Raw genomic sequence first — 19,409 nt, forward strand, 5'->3', positions numbered from 1 at the left:
AGTATGCCCATGTAAAAGATGACTCCCCAAATTTGACCCAAATAATTGATCCCCAAAATTTAACTATCACTTAAGAGCAGGAAGAGTCTATTGCCACTGCACAGAGTGTGCACAAAGGGTGGGGTGATAGCTACTGTATGTAGCTCTGGTGTCCTTACTTGTAAAAGGATATTCTGGCTTTGCACATAGTGCAGAGGGGGTTCATTAGGTTGATTCTGAAAATCCAGGGGTTATTTCATGAGGAAAGATTGAATATCTTGGAACTATACTCATTGGAATTTAGAAGGATGAGGGGAGAATCCTGTAGAAACTCAAAATTAAGAAATAGGTTAGAAATGAGGATGTTGTTTCCAGTGGCAGGTGAGACTAGAACTCGGGAACAAGGGAGACTGAAGGAACTGCTTCTTCCAGAGAGTAAAGAATACATGGAATTCTCTGCCCAATAAAGCACTAGAGTCTGCCTTATCAGATCAATAGACTTTTGAAGAAAAGGGGAATGAAAGGATATGGGAAAAAGGTGGCAGTGGAGCTGAGTCCACGACCAGATCAGCCATGTTTCTATTCGTTAAGCATCCTAAATAGGCCAGATGGCCTACTATTTATTATATTTCAACTACATTATCATCTGATTGAATATATACAATCCGTTTAAAGAGTGTCTCCCCAGACCATGGTGAATGTATATAAATACACAATACTTAGTACATAATCTTCACATAAATAATCAAAAAAAATATTTTATATAAATATTTGAAATGACTTTCCTGATTGCAGAAAACTGGTCATCAGTCACATACTCTCCAGTAAGAAACTGTTGCCCCAGCTGATTTTGACGCTCCTGATCCTTCTTCTTGATGGTAGCGGGTTGAAGATACTGTGTGCTGAATGGCACGCCCCGTAAATGTTGCCCATATTTCAATGCAAGGAGTATGGGGCTTCGAGGTGGATTGGCATGTGGAATTTAATGCATTGTGGTCATGAATTAAACTTTATTACAGGAGGGGCAGGACTGGCAGCTCAATGTTCCGGTTTTCCATTGCTTCAGATGAAAGTCTGGAGAGGGAGGGGTGGGATGAAAAGGGAGGAGATGCATTGCTCGTCATGGAAAATGTCACAGCTGTACTCAGGCAGAACAGACTAGAGGGCTTGTCTACTGAAACTATATGGGTGGAACTGAGGAACGAGAAGGGTATGACCACATTCAAGGGGTGGTATTGTAGATCATCCAATAGTCAACAGGAATTGGAGGAGCATATCTGTAGAGATAGCAGTCAGCTGCAGGAAACATAAGGTTATGATAGTAGGGGATTTTAATTTTTCACATATTGACTGTAAAAGGGGTGAATGGAGCAAATGTGTTCAGGAAAGTTTTCTAAATCAATATATAGAGGTATCAACTAGAATGCAGTGCTGGATCTCCTTTTAGTGAATGAGACAGGACAGCTGACAGAAGTATGAGTAAGGGAACATTTTGGGTCCAGAGATCATAATGCCATTAGTTTCGTTAAATATAGAGAAGATAGGTCTGGGTCTTGGGTTGTGATTCTTATTTTGGAGAAAGGCTAATTTTGAGGAAATGAGAAAGGATCTAGAGTGCATGGATTGGAATAGGTTGTTTTCAGGCAAGGCAAGTTTGTATGTTTCTGTCAGGATTAAAGAAAAGGTTAGCAGGCATTGGGAACCTTGGATTTCAAGGGTTTATGGGGATCTGGTTCAGAAGAAGAGAGAGGTATATAGCAGGTATAGGCAACATGGAGCAAATTAGGTACTTGAGGAGTATAAAAAATGCAAGAAAAATCTCAAGAAGGAAATTGGGACGGCAACAAAAAAAGACATGATATCATCGTGAAGAAAGCATGTCAGCGCCTTTACTGCCTCAGGAGTTTGCAGAGGTTCAGTATGACATTGGAAACCCTGGCAAATTTCTACAGCTGTGTAGTGGAAGTGTGCTGACCAGCTGCATCACTAATACCCCTGAGTGGAAAGTCATGCAAAAGATAGTGGACACAGACCATGATATCACAGGTAAAACTCTCCCCATCATCAAGAACATCTACAGGGAATGGTGGCGTAAGAGAGCAGCAGCAATCATCAAAGATCCACATCACCCAACGCATGCTCTATTCTCACTGCAACCATCAGGGAAGAGATATAGGTGGCACAAGATTTGCACCACCAAGTTCAAGAACAGTTGCTACCCCTCCATCATCAGACTTCTTAACAACACCTTCCCAGAGCTTGGGAGAGAGCAGGGGTGCCAGAGTCGAGCTATTATATGAACGACCACTACTACGCGAAGAGCTCCATTGTCCCGAGCGTGCCAAGATTCGTGCAAATGTAAACTGTGGAACGACTTCCAGGTATGAAATTTTGATTGGAAGTTTGGCTGAGCGCTGTGATAATGCTTTTGGATCTAACATTAACATGTGCTTGTTGATCTATTCATGACTAGAATTAGCTTTACAATGAGACTGGTGGTAAGGTTAATCGCCCCGTTTACAAATCAGTTCAACTTTCCACACAGACACAGGCTTGATTTCCATCAAAAAGCAAAATGTGACAGTGTCATTAACGAACAACATACCTTGAAGTTCTTTTGTTAGATGAAGATTCTTTTTTTGGGTTCGGGAGTTTGATGTTAGGCGGGCGAGGCGAGGACATGTCTGCCATACCCTCGATATGCCTATGTAGCTAGGGCTCATACAAGTGCCATTGGCAAGGCCTTTGATTTGTAGAAAGTGAGAAGAATAATTGTTGAAGGTAGGAATAAATTTTGTCATGCAGAAGAAAGTGATAATAAAGGGGTAAAATTGCACAGAACTGCAATTCATCGGAGATAAAAAATATATAGCAACATTTCAGGCCTGAGCCCTTCTTCAAGATATAGGTATAAGCAAAGAACAGAAAGTCATTAGAATACAGACTGAAGACTGGTTGGGGAGGAGTCCAGACCAACAACCGGTGTTAACTGGATGTGATAAAAGGAAAGGTGAGAATTGATTTTGGCTCTGTGAAAGGAGACAGAGAGAAAAGGGAAGAGAAAGAGAGAGACAGAACTGGGGGAAAGGAGACAGAGGGAAGAAGGGTGGGGTTAATGTTAATGCCATCTGGTTGGAGGATGCTTAGACAGAAGATGAGGGGTTCCTCCAATTTGCAGGTGGTCACAGTCTGGCAGTACATGAGACCGTGGATAGACATGTCAATGAAGGGGAACTAGTTGAGTCATTATTTCAGTAAAAGCAAAGGACCCCAGGTCCTTCCTGATGAAACTGTATAAAGACTAGACACCCATAGTGAAAAAGAGGTACCATATATACACGTGTAATATTCGAATTTTGTGGACAAATTTTAGGGCAAAATTTAGGGGGTCGACTATTACATACATTCTATTTTTGACCGCGGTAAGTACCTGTCATTTGGGGTGTCGGGATCTGAGATGGGTGGGCAACCGAGGCAAGGGTCCACAGTCAGGGTGTCAGGAGCTCAGGTGGGAGGCGGCTTAGGGCCATAATAATTGGTGGGGGGGGGGTCAGCTTCTACACGGTATCAACTTTTATGCGCATATACATGGTAGTTGGGGTCAGGGAATTGAACTTTGCCCTGGCATGTGGGTTGTCCCAGACATGGGTGGGCGAGACAGAGTTGAGGCAGGAAGAGACAAATTCAGTGGGGCAAAAGCAGGCAGAAAATACTGGTCTATCAGAACAGTCCTGTTTGTGGACCTTGGATTAGAGATGCAAGTAGACAGCACAAAGGTCAAGACACTATCAGATGAAGTGGTTGCAGAGGGGAGATTTCCTGACGTTCTGAGATCTGTGATGGTCTGGCAGACAATGGCCTGTATTATGAGCTCCTGTTTCATTTAGTGTAATATCACTTTAAGGGTTAGTACAGACTGCAACCATTCACAGCTTTGGAGAGACTGGGTGGCACCATCAAGTACAGACTACGCCCAAAATTGATGCTCTGGAGGAAAAGGAAGAACGTGTGCTGCTTTATCCAGGGACAGGTGGTGAGAGAGTCATATGAGTGGAACACTGAAGGAAACACTTCTTTTCATTATTGACCACCAGCCATCTGAACACCAAGGTGGAGTGACTGTGAAATAGTCAATTTGCCTGATTCTCCCCGTCAGGGGAATTATTGAACCATGCCGCGACTGAAGAAAAGGTCACTTTGATTGACCCGTATCTGGGTATTGAAAGCATTAAGGAAGTCACTTGTTTTGTTTCTCCCTACGCAAAGAAAAAGGGGAGTTGTGACTACCGTTCATCCAAAAGGATATCTCTCAGCAAGAAACTCAACAAGGATTCATGAGTTTTTGGCAGTCCATTCATTCAGTCTATCCCACCTCCTTCGTGATTACTTCTGCACATCAATTTAAGTCTGTGGTTCAACACAGGATTTCTAAGACTGAAATTTTTTCTTGAACATTTTATTTAAAAATTTTAAAAACCAAATACACATTTAATAAAACTAAATATTTTTTAGTACAAATGTGGTAAACCACCCACCCACCCCCATCCCTCCCCTAAAGTATCAAAGAAAAAGAAAAAACTTAGGAGAATGTCAAAAAGAAATACAAATCTCGATTCAAATAGCTATTTCTGAGAGTCATTCAAATTTTCAAACCAACATATTGTAAATATGGACTTCATATTTTTTTAAAATGATCTTATTATGTAAATTATGGTATTTTCTCAAGTGGAACACAATTCAGTATGCCACTTCTCTATCCCTAAATCCGTATTCGATTTCTAACTAATGGCTATGCACTCCTAGAAACAGCTAAAGCTAATGGTAACATTTAAATTTCATACATAGTTAATCTTAATTCAGGTATAACCACTTTAATATCATCCAACAAAAATAACATCAGATCCTGTGGGAGTTTTACCATGAATATTTTCTCCAAAAATTTTTTTAAACCTCTAACCAAAAAGGTTTTACTCTAGGACAGTCCCAAGTGGAATGCAAAAACGAACCAGCTTCCTGATCACATCTAAAAGATAAATATGATAATGCTGGGTTCAATTTTTTTAAAATTTTTGAGGAGTTAAATATAATTGATGTAGAAAATTATATTGAACCAGTCTATACCTAACATTAATAATTTTTGTCATATTTTCCTTACATAGTTGCACCTAATCATTTTCATCTATTCAACTATTTAAATCAACCTCCCATCTCAATTTTCATTTATGAATTCCTAACTTAGGAGCTGCTTTTTTATACCACCATCGATATCGATAATTCTAATTCATTTTGTCTAGGTAGTATCAAATTATGACCGAGAAAGCCTTAACCTGATAATAACAAAACAGAGTTTTGTTTGGGACATTAATTTTTTTCCTTCATTCATTCATTAAAAAGTAATAAATTTACCAGTTTCAAGACAGTCTTCTATTTTCTTAATCCCCATTTGACTCCAAATCCTCAAAAATTGATTATCCGTAGAAAAAGGATGGTCTATTTTGATATTGTTCAATCGAATGTTTCAAAATAGGCATATCTCTGGTTCCTATTAACAATTTTGAAATCCATTTATAAATATAATTCTACATACAGTTTTCTCCTATTTTACTCAATTCTATTTTAACTCAAGATGAGGAGTTTTGAGCATCCCATTATAAATTTCAAATGACCTGCTCCTTCTCATTCAAACCTCCAAGTCAAATTTTTCCAAAACACACTCTAGTCATCTTTCCTTTCCATAAAAACTTCTTAATTCTCGAAGGTAAATCCTTAATTTTTTGAGGAATTCAACAAGGAATTAACTGAAGAACAACAAGGAATTAACCCTTGGAAAAATATTCATTTTTATACAATTTACTCTAAAGTTATAGGCATGTTATTTAAATCCTCTTTAATTTTATTAAGTAAAGGTAAATAGTTCAATTTATAAGTTATTATCAACTTTAATCCCCAACAATTTAAATCCATCATCTGACCAGTTACAAAGACTGAATTTAAGAATGACTTTCCAGAATTATGCCTAAGCTAAAATGATTTGGGTATACCTCCCCACCCCCTCAACACACACACACACACACACACACACACACACACACACACAAAAGTTTATTTGCACAGAGTTGGGGTTAGGTTAAGTTAACTAATGTGTTATATGTGATAGTACAGATTCTATCACCAATGTGTATATGTACATATGTACAGATGGTAATGTAGGATGACTGTGATTGGCTGAGAATGTAGCCACACCTACTGGCAGGTCTTAAAGGATTGCTCCTTGCCAGACCAGGCCATTCTGGACTGGTCGACCTACTTTTGATATGCTCCAGCCTTCTAGTTAATAAAAGCCTTGGTTTGGATCAACAAGTCTTTGGTTCTTTTGACGCGCATTACAACTTTATTAACTAAAAATAAATTTTGAAGGGATGGAGCGTATGCTACGGCTGGAACCCCTCGACATTGACCCACAGTCAGCTACAGCCTCGAATGACTTTAAGCACTTGGTGAGGTGCTTCGAAACATACTTACAGCTCTCTGATCCTGCCGTGATAGAGGACAACCATCGACTACTAATATTGATGACTATGGTGTCCGCAAGAGTCTACCAGAGTGTCCAGGACGCAACCACTTATGCTGTAGCCATGAAGGTGCTGAAAGGGCTCTACGAGCGACCAGTGAACAGGGTCTATGCTCGGTACAAACATGCTACAAGGAGGCAACAGCCCGGTGAGTCCTGTAAAGCTTATATTCAGACACTAAGGGCAATGGGCAGGGAATGTGCCTGCACAGACAGAACTGCTGCGGAGGCCACAGATGATCTCATTCGAGATGCCTATGTGGCCGGGGTTTGATCGAATGAGGTGAGGCAGCGCCTGCTAGAGCACGGGGGGGAAAACCTAGAGGATGTGATCCGGATCGCAGAGGCGATGGAGGCTGCGGTCTTAAGTATGGACATGTACTCTCGAGGCTGGACCCCACACTCTGATGTATGTAGGATGCCCTCCCTCTACCCTACTACTGCCGCTACGCTGTCCGATGCAACCCCAAAGTGTTATTTCTGCGGGAGGGACAAGCACAGCAGGTCCCAGTGCCCAGCGAGAAAAGCCAGATGTCAGAAGTGCCTTAAAAACGGCCACTTTGATGCAATCTGTCACTCCAAAATGGCCGCCGTCACACAGTGCCTTGTGTGAAGCCAAATCGCCACTCTCTATTTCAAACACTTCTTTCTCAGAGCTCTCGTCCAATGAGACCGAGGACTCCACCGCGTGGCAGCGCCTGACGTAATGGAACAGACGCCGAGCGCGCAAGATACAACAACCCACCCTCACCGCAATGATGTTCACCCTAACGTCCAACCAGGCCCCAGCCCTGACCTCAACGCCCGCAGCCGCCGCTGACCAGGGAATCGTCGCTGCCAACTAGAGACCTGCTGCTGTCGACCGGGGACCCGCCGCCGCTGCCGCCAACCAGGGACCTGTTGCTGCCGACCAGAGACCCGCCGCCGCTGTGACCAGGGACCTGCCACGACTGCCAACCGGGGACACGCCGACGATGCCGACCCGGTAACCACCAACGTTGCCGTCCGGGGACCCGCCACTACTGACTGCCCCCCGCTGACCACCCTACCATCGACAGCAAGCAGCGACCCCCAACACTTACCTTTGGCTTCAGGCAGCAACACCACCTCCCCGACACTGTTTTTTCAGGCCCCACTGTTTGCGTGACATCATCACGCACACGTTGCGTGACATCATCGCGCAGGTCTCCACTGTCTACATTACAAGTCACTGCATCAATAACCCTTGACCAGGACTTCCCCCAGCCCCTCACAAAAGCAATGGAACTGATTAAGGTGCATGGACACTATACCACTTGCTTATTTGACTCTGGGTCAACTGACAGTTTTATTCACCCGGACCTGGCCCACAGTTGCGGACTGGCTATTCTCCCCATTGGCCAGAGGATTTCATTGGCGACCAGATCGCTCTCGACTGGGGTAAAGGGGTACTGCGTGGCGACCCTGAAAGTCTAGGGCATCACGTTCACAGACTTCAAACTATTAGTCCTTCCTCAATTGTGCGCCCCTGCTCTGCTGGGGCTGGATTTTCAGTGCCAATTTCAAACCATTTCCCTGCACTTTGGGGGGCCTCATGCTCCACTCTCTGTCTGTAACCACTCCACCCCGGGAACCTCCTGCCAGCGGCAGCCCGAGCCACCCACCCCCGCACCCCAGGGCATCACCTGTAGTCTCTCTACCCTCCAAGTTGCTCAGCCAGCATTTTTCACAAACCTCACCCCTGGCTGGAAGCCTGTGGCCAACAAAAGCCAGCAATCTAGTTCTGAACACAGGAAATTTATCACAAATGAGGTGCACAGACTCCTGGATGAGGGCATTATCGAACCTAGCTCGAGTCCATGGAGGGCCCAGGTAGTAGTTGTTACAAACGGGGAGAAACCGCGGATGGTGGTTGACTACAGCCAGACAATCAACCGCTTCACACTCCTGGATGCGTACCCCCTTCCACCTAATTCCGTGTATTTTCCACCATTGACTTACGTTCGACCTATTATCAGCTCCTGATTCGCCGAGAAGACTGACCTTTCACGGCCTTCGAGGTGAATGGGCGGCTGTATCAATTCCTCAGGGTACCCTTTGGGGTCACAAATGGTGTCATGGTCTTCCAGCGGGAAATGGACCGGATGGTGGACCAGAACGGGCTGACTGCTACTTTCCTGTATCTGGACAATGTGGACATGACACGGAGGATCATGATGCCAACCTTGAGAAATTTTTTCAGACTGCAATTCGGCTGAACTTGACCTCAATTTCGACAAGTGTGTCTTCCGGACCACTCAGCTCGCAATTCTGGGTTGTGTGGTGGAGAACTGGGTGGTCATGCCGGACCCTGACCGCATGCATCCCCTCATGGACTGCCCCCCCCTCAACACCCAAAAGGCACTCAGACGCTGCTTGGGTTTTTTCTCTTACTATGTCCACACTATGCCGACAAGGCACGGCCACTCATCAAGACCACCTCCTTCCCCCTGTCAACAGAAGCCATAGCGGCCTTCGACCGCATCAAATCGGACATCCCTGCTGCAACGCTGCACCCCATCGACAAGTCCATTCCGTTCCAAGCCGAAAGTGATGCGTCTGATTTTACACTGGCTGCCACTTTGAACCAGGCCGGCCGGCCAGTAGCCTTCTTCTCCAGAACCCTCCAGGGTCCTGAGAGCCGACACTCTTCTGTCGAGAAGGAGGCCTAGGCCATAGTCGAGGCAGTACGTCGTTGGAGATACTACCTCACTGGCAGATGCTTTACGCTGCTGACTGACCAACGTGCGGTCTCCTTCATGTTTAGCAATACCCAGCGAGGTAAGATCAAGAATGACAAAATCACCAGGTGGAGAATTGAGCTTTCCATCTTTAATTATGACATACTGTATCGGCCAGGTAAACTCAACAACCCGCCAGATGCGCTATCCAGGGGAACTTGTGCCAACATGCAACTGGACAGGCTACAGAAACTCCACAAGGAGCTCTGTCATCCAGGGGTCACTAGGTTTGCGCAGTTTGTCATATCTCGCAACCTGCCCTACACGGTCGAGGAGATTCGCTCCATGACCCGGGCCTGCCCAGTGTGCGCTGAGTGTAAGCCCCACTTCTTCCGTCATCAAAGCCACCCACCCCTTTGAGCGTCTCAGTGTAGACTTCAAGGGGCCCCTACCGTCGACCAACCGTAACACCTACATCCTTATGGCCATCGACAAGTACTCCCGCTTCCTGTTCGCTGTGCCCTGCTCGGACATGACTGCCCCCTCAGTTATAGAGGCCCTGCACAGCATCTTCGCCATCTTCGGGTACCCCAGTTACATCCACAGTGACAGGGGGTCCTCGTTTATGAGTGCGGAGCTGCAGCAGTACCTTCTGGAGTGTGGTATTGCTTCAAGCAGGACCACCAGCTATAACCCACGTGGTAATGGCCAAGTCAAAAGAGAGAATGCCACCAACTAGAAAGCGGTGACGCTTGCCCTCCGGTCCAAAGGTCTCCCCAACTCTCACTGGCAGGATGTGCTCACTAGTGCCCTACACTCCATCCGCTCCCTCCTATGCTCCGCAACCACTGCCACCCCCCATGAAAGGATGTTCTCTTTCCCGAGAAAATCTGAGTCGGGTACAACCATACCGGCTTGGCTCACGGTTCCTGGTCCAGTCCTTTTACGACGCCACGTCCGGTACTCTAAGAACGACCCCTTGGTTGACCGAGTGACTCTGCTCCATGCGAACCCACATTATGCCTACGTTGAGTATCCAGACGGACGGGAGGACACAGTCTCAGTAAGGGACCTAGCCCAAGCTGGATCAGACGCAGCAGTGCCTTTAACCCAACCTCCCCCTATTCCTTCTCCCCCAGGTCATGAGCTTGAACAGAGGGACCAGCAACACCCCAGCAGCTCAGGCCAGACTGTCGACAACGGCGTTGGGGAAATGAGTGAAGCAGCGGCCGCACCCTACAAGCCTGCCAGTTACACGACTCCGGCGACCCCAATCCCGGTGCCACGGCGGTCACGCCGGAGGGTCAGACCCCCTAACCGGTACAGCCCCTAATCTCAATCCACCCTGGGGTCGGTTCTCAAAGAAGGGGTGAATGTGATAGTACAGATTCTATCACCAATGTGTATATGTACATATGTAGAGATGGTAGTGTAGGATGACTGTGATTGGCTGAGAGTGTAGCCACACCTACTGGCAGGTCTTAAAGGATTGCTCCGAGCCAGACCAGGTCATTCTGGACTGGTCAACCTACTTGTGATATGCTCCAGTCTTTTAGTTAATAAAAGCCTTGGCTTGGATCAACAAGTCTTTGGTTCTTTCGATGCGCATTACATTATATTATTAGTAGTTATTAATAAATGTATTGTTTTAAAAGAAAAATAATAATTTCTATTGCTGCTGGTCTGCCACAAAACACCCAGTGCAGGGAAAGGATCTGAGAGGTGTCTGAGAACTCCTGTCTATCTCGCCTCTGAAAGATGCGGACAATCCATTAAATCACAACAACATCGCCTTGTCAGCAGGTTCAACGGCAAGTTTGGGACTGGTGCAAAGTGATTAGAGTGCTGATTGTTTTGAGGGATGAGATTAGAATAGGTGAGAGGAGCGGAAACTTATTAATAACACCTTTAAGTTTCCTGTTAGCCAAAAAAAAATTATCTACCCATCCCAGTCTGTTTCCTCATACATCTTTGACCATTTTCTCCAATAAAAACTTTGAAGAAGGCATTTCATCAAATGACATTTGGAAATCTCGGAAAAAGAGTTTCACTGTTCTTTTGGTGTGTTTTTACTGTAACCACAGTGCCTGCAGAATTTCTTGTTTCACCCCCTTTAACCAACAGTTCACATTAGCTCTCAGCAAGCAAGTAGGTGTAATGTCAGATGGAGTACAATGAGAAAAAAAATGTGAAGTTATCCACTCAAGAAAAGTAAATGCTAATTTAAAAAATGAGAATGGGAGTATTAATTCTATCTTAAGTAAAAGAAAATATTCACTATAGAGTCCAGTAAAGATCACCAGCCTGTGATTCTGGACTGACACCTAAGAACATTTTGGGCCAGTTCAACTCCTACTCTCATTGAAATATATCAGTGGTTTTCAAGTTTTTTTTCTTTCCACACATACTTTTAAGTAATCCCTTACAAATCACAGAGCACCTTGTATATTATACCTAATGTTGTATGCATGAGGCTGGCCCGTCCACTGTTGACTCATCTCCAAAGTCTCCGCCCCTTATGACCTGGCCATAAAGGTCGACATCCCTCCTCCTGTACCTGGATCCGAGCCAGCCAAAGTCTCGTATTTATTAACGCCTACCATTCCCCAGCTCTCGACTTTGTAGTGATTGATAGAGCCTATCACCCGTGGCATAGGGATTGCTTAAAGTGGTATGTGAGTGGGGGAAAACTGCTCCAAAAGTGGTCTTTAGCCTTATTTTCTATTTACATACTAATCTCTTACTAACCGTAGAGTACAGGTATGTACTCTACATATGTACAGGTATCCACATATGTATGTGGATATGTATGTATACAGTGTGCATATATATGTATATTATGTATGTACAAATACTAGAGCGCCTCGGATGCCCCCCAAAGTTCCTCAACATGGCTATCCAACTGCACGAAAACCAACAAGGTTGGGTCAGATACAGCAATGAGCTCTCTGAACCCTTCTCCATTAACAATGGCATGAAGCAAGGCTGCGTTCTCGCACCAACCCTCTTTTCAATCTTCTTCAGCATGATGCTGAAACAAGCCATGAAAGACCTCAACAATGAAGACGCTAGAGGAGTCACGTAATGGAGTAGTGGCCGGACGGTGAACTCCAGCCCTCTCCAGAAAAGTCGGAAAAAACAAAGGAAAACACAAAGGCACAAAAATAAAAATTAAAGAAAAGTGAGTATAAAGGTGGAAAGAAGATGGCGACGAAAAAAGAAAAATCGAAATCAACGGTAAGAAGAGAGGAAGAGAAGACAACGGAAGAAGAAGGAGAAGGCCTTACCTGTTCGAAGAGGTCCGCGGTGGAGAGAGAAACCCGCTCCCTCAGGTCGGTAGAAAGTGGACTACAAAAATGGCTCGCTGAGCCGATTAAAAGTGCGCAACCGCGCATGTGCGACTCCTCGCGCATGCGCGATGCGCATGCAAAAAAACATACCGACGGGAGGGGTGACCAGCTGGGGAGTCGATCTCCACAGCCGGCAATGACAGCTGCAGAACACCTGCAGCAAGAGGAGAACATAGAAGACAACGAAAACAAGAAAGAAGAGAAGAAAAGGGCAACAAAGAAACAACAGATGGCCAACCCAGAGGAAGAAGAAGAGGAAGAGGAAGAGTACAGTGAAATAGAAGAAGAAGGGAAAGGCAAGATAAAGGATATACTTTCTCTTATTAAAAAATACATGGAGTCATTTAAAGAATGGCAAGCGCAAGAATTTAATGATTTAAGAAGAAGAATAAACAATACAGAAGAGAAAATGAATAAAATAGATATGACCTTAACAGAAATGGGAAAGAGAATGGACAAGATGGAAGAGCGGGAAGCAGCAGTAGAAATGGAGGTAGAGGACTTAAAAAAGAAATTAGAGGAATCTAATAAAAAAGTTATAGAGACACAAGAACTGTTAGCTCAGAAAATAGATATAATGGAAAATTATAACAGAAGAAATAACATAAAGATAGTGGGCCTTAAGGAAGATGAATAAAGCAAGAATATGAGAGAGTTTATAAAAGATTGGATCCCCAGGATCCTAGGATGTCCAGAACTACAGCAAGAAATGGAAATAGAAAGGGTACATAGAGCATCGGCCTTTAAACCACAACCGCAACAAAAGCCAAGATCTATTTTAGTAAAATTCCTAAGATATACTACAAGAGAAAAGGTACTGGAGAAGACAATGGAAAAAGTAAGAGAGGGCAACAAGCCACTGGAGTACAAAGGGCAAAAAATCTTCATTTATCCAGATATAAGTTTTGAACTCCTGAAGAAGAGAAAGGAGTTCAATACAGCAAAGGCGATTTTATGGAAGAAAGGGTATAAATTTCTACTAAAGCATCCAGCGGTATTGAAAATATTTATTCCAGGACAACAAAACAGACTATTCTCGAATCCAGAGGAAGCACGAAAATTTGCAGAACAATTACAAAATAGACTGAGGGATGAAGACGTGTAACGAGAGTACAAAAGACTGAGAACTAAAAAGACACATAAGTTTTGAACTCGTGAAGAAGAGAAAGGAGTTCAATACATCGAAAACGATCTTATGGAAAAAAAACTATTCTCGGATCCAGAGGAAGCAAGGAAATTTGCAGAACAACTACAAAACAACCAGAGAGACGAAGATATGTAATAAGAGTAAAAATGACCACGATTTATATGTATGTGGGTAAAGAGGTATATGTGTGTACATGTATAATGTGCATACATGAATGTATCTGTATTTAGAGGAAAATATAGATAGTATAGACAAGAATTAATAAGGGAAGGAAATGGAATAGAGGGAATAAGGAGGGAACTAAAAGAGTGACCTTTGTTACATATGAAAAGTGAAATCTTTTCTGGGGGGGGCTGGGTGGGGAGGAGTTGCGGTCACTGCAAAATCAGCTGACGCTTGCGAGTGAATTCGCAAATCCAAATGGAGAGGGGAGATGTGGTTGTCCGACAAGGGATAAAGGACAACTCAGGAGGGGAAGGGGAGATTGGGGCTAAAGAAGTTTTAAATAGGAGAATAAGGAAAATGTTGTTTTAGGAATGTTGTCTTATAAAGGGTTTAAAACAAGAAAACAGAAATGGATAAGAAGGAAAGGTAATGATGGAGAAACGGAAAGGGAAGATAAACAAAGTATAAAATGGCTACGTTGAACTATATGACTTTAAATATTAATGGAATACATAACCAAATTAAAAGGAAGAAACTGCTAAATTTACTGAAAAAAGAAAAAAATTGATATAGCATTTGTGCAAGAAACACATTTAACTGAATTGGAGCACAAGAAATTGAAGAGAGATTGGGTAGGACACGTAACAGCAGCATCGTATAATACAAAGGCAAGAGGAGTAGCTATATTAATTAGTAAAAATGTGCCATTTAAAATAGAAGAGGAAATAATAGATCTAGCAGGGAGATATGTAATGATAAAATGTCAGATATATTCGAAGTTTTGGAATCTACTCAATGTATATTCACCTAACGAAGAAGATCAAAAGTTTATGCAAGATATCTTTTTGAAGGTAGCAGATACGCAAGGGAACATATTAATAGGAGGGGATTTCAACCTGAATTTGGATTCAAATATGGACAAAACTGGGAAAAAAATTAACAGAAAGAACAAAGTAACCAAATTTATAATTAAATCGATGCAAGAAATGCAACTTTTGGATATATGGAGGAAACAACACCCAAAGGAAAAGGAATATTCATATTATTCGGCTAGACATAAAACATACTCAAGAATAGACCTATTTTTGTTATCAGCTCGTATGCAAGATAGAGTAAGAAAAACAGAATATAAAGCTAGAATACTATCGGACCATTCACCCTTAATATTGACAGTAAAGTTAGAGGACATCCCTCCAAGAATGTATAGATGGAGATTAAACCCCATGTTACTTAAAAGGCAGGATTTTAGAGAATTTATTGAAAAACAAATAAAAATGTATTTTGAAATAAATACGGAATCAGTGGAAGATAAGTTTATACTATGGGATGCAATGAAAGCATTCATTAGAGGGCAAATAATAAGTTATGTAACTAAGATGAAGAAGGACTATAATCAGGAAACAGAGCAGTTGGAAAGGGAAATAGTAAATATAGAAAAAGAATTAGTAATGAAGGAAGATACAACTAAAAGAAGAGAATTGGCGGATAAAAAAATAAAATATGAAACACTACAAACATATAAGGTGGAGAAGAATATAATGAAGACAAAACAGAAATATTATGAACTAGGTGAAAAAACGCACAAAATCCTAGCATGGCAGCTTAAGACAGAACAAGCTAAGAAAATGGTATTGGCATCAAGGAAAAAAGACAAACAAATTACATATAATCCAAAAGAAATTAAGGAAAACTTTAGAGAATTCTATGAACAATTATACCGAACTGAAAACGAAGGGAAAGAAGGGAAAATAGATGAATTTCTGACTAAAATTGAACTACCAAAACTACAAATAGAGGATCAAAATAAATTAACAGCCATTTGGAATAGTAGAAATACAAGAGATCATAAAAAAATTACCAAATAATAAGACCCCAGGAGAGGATGGATTCCCAATAGAATTCTACAAAACATTTAAAGACTTATTAATTCCGCCCCTCCTGGAAGTAATCAACCAGATTGATAAAACACAAAGCTTACCAGATTCATGTAAAACAGCAATAATTACAGTAATACTAAAGCAAGGGAAAGATCCACTCTCACCAGCGTCATATAGACCAATATCTTTACTTAACACAGATTATAAGATAATAGCTAAACTATTAGCAAACAGATTAGCAGAGTATGTACCGAAAATGGTAAATTTAGACCAAACTGGATTTATCAAAAAAAGACGCACAACAGACAATATTTGTAAATTTATTAACTTAATTCACGCAGTAGAAGGGAATAAAGCACCTACAGTAGCAGTTGCTTTAGACGCAGAGAAGGCCTTTGACAGAGTAGAATGGAATTATTTGTTCAAAGTATTGCAAAAATTCAGTTTACCGGAGAAGTATGTTAATTGGATTAAAGCATTATATAAGGGACCGTTAGCGAAAGTGACAGTAAATGGACATGTATCAAAGCAATTTAACTTAAGCAGGTCAACACGGCAGGGATGCCCACTATCACCTTTATTGTTTGCGTTAGCTATAGAACCACTAGCAGAATTGATAAGAACAGATAATAATATAAAAGGAATAAAAATAAAAGACAAGGAATATAAAATCAGTTTATTTGCGGATGATGTTATAGTGTACTTAACAGAACCAGAACTATCAATAAAAGAATTATATAAGAAATTGAAGGAATATGGAGAAGTGTCGGGTTACAAGATAAACGTAAATAAAAGTGAAGCAATGCCTATGAATAATGCGGATTTCTCAAAATTTAAGAAGGAATCACCATTTAGATGGCAAATGCAAGCAATAAGATACCTAGGTGTACAAATAAACAAAAATCTCGGCCAACTATATAAACTCAATTATTCTCCACTAATGAAAAAATTACAGGACAATTTAGAGCATTGGAAAGATTTACCACTAACACTAATAGGAAGGATAAACTGTATTAAAATGAACATTTTTCCAAGGATATTATACTTATTTCAGGCATTGCCAATACAACTGACAGAGAAATTCTTCAAGGAGTTAAAGAAAGTAATAAGGAAATTTTTATGGAGAGGGGGGAAACCGAGGATAGCACTAGATAAATTAACAGAATGGTATAAACAAGGAGGCTTACAACTGCCAAACTTTAAAAATTATTATAGAGCCGCACAATTAAGATACCTATCAGATTTTTATAAAACAAGGGAAAAGCCAGATTGGACGAGATTAGAATTAGATAAAATAGGGGAAAAGATACCTGAACACATATTATATAAATGGGATGAAAAATTGGTACAACATAGAAGTTCTCCAGTATTACATCATCTCCTCAATATTTGGAAGAAGATTCATGTAGAAAGAAATAAAACAAATTATCAATTACCAAAACTAATATTGACGCAAAACAAGTTACTCCCTTTTACAATAGATAACCTTTCCTTTAGAGAATGGGAAAAAAAAGGGATTAAAAGAATAGAAAATTGTTTTTCAGGAAATAGATTCTTATCCTTTGAACAAATGAAAGATAAGTACAATATAACTGGAGATACAGCGCTGGCATATTACCAATTGAGATCCTACTTGAAGGATAAATTAGGAAGCATTTTGAGTTTGCCAGAGGGAAGTAACCTTGAATATGTGATTACAGATACAATGTTAATCAAAAGATTTATAACAAATATGTATATTAAACTGCAAGAAAAGGAGAATGAGGAAACAAATGGTAAAACTAAACAAAAATGGGAACAAGATTTAAATATAAAGATAAAAAAGGAAACATGGGAGAAGTTATGCTCCGGAACAATGAGAAATACAATAAATACGAGGTTACGTATGATACAATATAACTGGATACACAGGCTATACATTACACCTCAAAAGTTAAATAAATGGGACCCAACAGTATCTGATAGATGTTTTCGATGTAAAAAAGAAATGGGAACAACAATTCATGCAATCTGGACATGTGAGAAAGTAAAAAAATTTTGGGAAGATCTAAATCAGATATTAAATAAAATAACAGAAAACAATATACCAAAGAATCCAGAGATCTTCCTCCTAAGTAACATAGAAAATAAAGAATTTGGAATTGATTTAGAGCATGCACAAAAAAGATTTGTTAAGATAGCTCTAGCCGTAGCAAAAAAATGTATTATGTCAACCTGGAAATTGGAAGATAATTTGAAAATACAACAATGGTATATAGAAATTAATAAATGTATTCCATTAGAAAAAAAACATATAGTTTAAGAAATAATATTGAAATATTCGAACAAATATGGGAGCCTTACATTAAATACAATAGCGAAAACCTACCGGGGACAATCATTACCTAAGTTAACGGAAGGAAAAGGAAATGAAAAGAATGGACTCAGTGGAATTTCTTGTTTATTTTTATTGAATGACAACATTGTTTGACTGGTTTAATGTATCCTAGATTGTATACCTTAAATGGACGGGAGGGGGGAGGTAGGGAGGGTGGGATGGGAGGAGGGGGAGGGGGGGAGAAAATGGCACTGTATATGTGTGAAAAGGAAAATGTGTGTACATGGTTAATGTGATTTATGGTGTGAAAAATAAAAAATAAAAAAAAAACAAAAAAAACAATGAAGTTGTTGTTTACATCCGGTACCGCACGGATGGCAGTCTGTTCAATCTGAGGCGCCTGCAAGCTCACACTAAGACACAAGAGCAACTTGTCCGTGAACTACTCTTTGCAGACGATGCCGCTTTAGTTGCCCATTCAGAGCCAGCTCTTCAGCGCTTGACGTACTGTTTTGCAGAAACTGCCAAAATGTTTGGCCTGGAAGTCAGCCTGAATAAAACTGAGGTCCTCCATCAGCCAGCCCCCCCCCCCCCCCCCCCACATCTCCATCGGGCACACAAAACTCAAAACGGTCAATCAGTTTACCTATCTCGGCTGCACCATTTCATCGGAAGCAAGGATCGACAACGAGATAGACAACAGACTCGCCAAGGCAAATAGCTCCTTTGGAAGACTACACAAAAGAGTATGGAAAAACAACCAACTGAAAAACCTCACAAAGAATAGCGTATACAGAGCCGTTGTCATTCCCACACTCCTGTTCGGCTCCGAATCATGGGTCCTCTACCGGCATCACCTACGGCTCCTAGAACGCTTCCACCAGCATTGTCTCCGCTCCATCCTCAACATTCATTGGAGCGACTTCGTCTCCAACATCGAAGTACTCAAGATGGCAGAGGCCGACAGCATCGAATCCACGCTGCTGAAGATCCAACTGCGCTGGGTAGGTCATGTCTCCAGAATGGAGGATCATCGCCTTCCCAAGATCGTGTTATATGGCGAGCTCTCCACTGGCCACCGTGACAGAGGTGCGCCAAAGAAGAGGTAGAAGGATTGCCTAAAGAAATGTATCTTAGATTCTGAACTTTAAATGAATGGGAGGGGAGGTAGGGAGGGTGGGAGGGGAAGAAGGGTGGGGGGGGAGAAAATGACACTGTATATATTTGAAAAGAAAAATGTATGTATCTTGATCAATGTGGTTTATAGTGTGAAAAATAAAAAAAGTTTAAAAAAAAAAGAAATC

The 19,409-nt window shown here is 41.6% G+C and overlaps 1 long non-coding RNA gene across 1 annotated transcript in view; it reads right to left on the reverse strand.

Annotated features, from left to right (window-relative positions):
• LOC138758500 (uncharacterized) overlaps nucleotides 1–19,409 on the reverse strand; it is a 69,100-nt gene that overhangs the window by 48,485 nt on the left and 1,206 nt on the right. The gene's annotated exons all lie outside the window — the stretch shown is intronic.

Source organism: Narcine bancroftii, chromosome 3, assembly GCF_036971445.1.
Source record: "Narcine bancroftii isolate sNarBan1 chromosome 3, sNarBan1.hap1, whole genome shotgun sequence".
In the NCBI taxonomy this organism is placed as follows: domain Eukaryota; kingdom Metazoa; phylum Chordata; class Chondrichthyes; order Torpediniformes; family Narcinidae; genus Narcine; species Narcine bancroftii.